This window comes from Echinops telfairi, unplaced genomic scaffold (genome assembly GCF_000313985.2).
Source record: "Echinops telfairi isolate 266 unplaced genomic scaffold, ASM31398v2 ScPeMD7_7469;HRSCAF=8507_1, whole genome shotgun sequence".
Lineage (NCBI taxonomy): Eukaryota > Metazoa > Chordata > Mammalia > Afrosoricida > Tenrecidae > Echinops > Echinops telfairi.
Window position 1 is genome coordinate 51,528,360 of NW_022111373.1, and position 1,944 is coordinate 51,530,303.

Sequence of the window (1,944 nt, forward strand, 5' to 3'; positions counted from 1 at the left end):
TTGTGAAGATCTTTGTTTTCTTCACATTGATTTGTAATCCATCCTGACAGCTGCAGTCTTTGTTCTTCATGAGAAAGTACCTCAAGTCCACCTCTAGTTTAGTAAGCAAGATTGTGTCATTTTACTATTTTAGTAAGCAAGATTGTGTCATTTTCCTATCAAAGGTTATTAATAACCCTTAATCTAATCCTAAAGCTGTGTTCTTCATTTTATAGTTCAACTTCTCAGATTATTTGCTCATCATCCTGATCGTAAATTATACTGTATTCCCTCTTTCTGTTTGAATACTGCCTCTTAATACATCAAATGGATCTTGACTGAAAGAAGAAAATAGCAGAAAGATGTTTACTTGTGTTTTATTCAAATGGGTAGATAATATTCAAATGTGTAGATAAGTCACGATGATACAAGGATATTCAAATGTGTAGATAATACATGATGAATAACATGTACATTCTAGAACACTTAATGGTGCTAATGCAGAACCTGTATTAAATGTATTTTCTAGGAATAAGTCATTGTCTCATGTAATTCTTGTAGTTATCACCAGTATATTTAAGGAAAAAGATATGCTTCTGTTAAAAATCAGCTATAATATACCTCTGTATAAGTGATCTACACTGGACATGATCCAAGGTTATTTAATAAAAACAAAGTAACAGAGGCTTTTTCTAATATGATTATACCTATCACTTCACTCTAAAAATCATATGATCAGCCAACATCCCAAATGTTTTCTGTACAGTTAAAATAAAAGTTAATTTTTATGACTCCTCTTTGATATGGAAAGAATTCTAATGTGGTGTTTTAAAATGTTAGGTTTCTCTGTATGTATGCCACCCCTTTTCCTTACTCTATTTAAAAAGCTGGAGCTGTCCTACTTTATGAGTATGAAAAAAGATTGCTGTATTTGGACTTCCTATGTTAAATGCCTGGATCTAATTCCTTCCTTCTTATGACTATTGGAATTTACCTCATCATAAAGCTTGTCAGGGTCAAGATCTGAGAATCAAGACTGTTCTATGCAAGGGGAAGGTGGTTTACCTTAAACTAAATATAGATAACTGTGCTCACTTAATTCTTTCCTGTTATTCAAGGATTTTAGACAAATTCAGTCAAACAAAAAATATTTAAGTAACAAGACACCATCAACACATTCAAGTTGTCAAAGAGGAACTATTTTAAGCAAGCTCTCTCAGAATAGTTTATGTCTGCCTTTTTTTTTTTTTGGAGTTTTTTTTTATATATATTTTTTATGTTTGCTTTTTACCCTGAATTTTACTGTGAAACAAACAGTTCATGGAAACAATCACAATGAGACTATGTATAAAACTTTATTTAGAAAATTAATTAGAAAATTAATATTAACATCAATATCAATTTAGTGAAGAGTTTTTATATTCCACTAAAGAGATTAAGAGAAAATGAATTAAATAGATCTATAGAATATTTGTAATAGTTTTAAAGATAAATATATGTTACATTATTAGTATACACTTTATTTAATGTAAATGAGAGTTGTCACTTCTTTCATTTAAAGGGATTTAACCACACCTTACTAAGTGTGGTAGAAATCTGTTGTGTGTACCCAGCATCTACCAGGAAACTGTCCCTCTCTCAACCCATAAGGATCTGAAGAATTTAGTCATTCCAGGGCCTTATTCTCCCCTGGCTTCAGAAGCTGAGGCAGTCTGTCTTTATAACCTCTTCCACTGCTCACAGCGATTGATCCAAGAATGAGTTCAGGACTAGACATGGTCCCTTGATGGGATCTCGTCTATGGACCGCACACAGAGTCTCTCTTTTTCTGGTCCTGACTGGGCAAGATCAGCAAAGTCTGGAACTGCAGGAGCCATCTTGACTATTACATGCAGGGAAGCTGCCTGAGAATGAAGTCAGTACTCAGACGATGGAAGTGTCGAAGGGAGTGACAAAGAGCAAGAG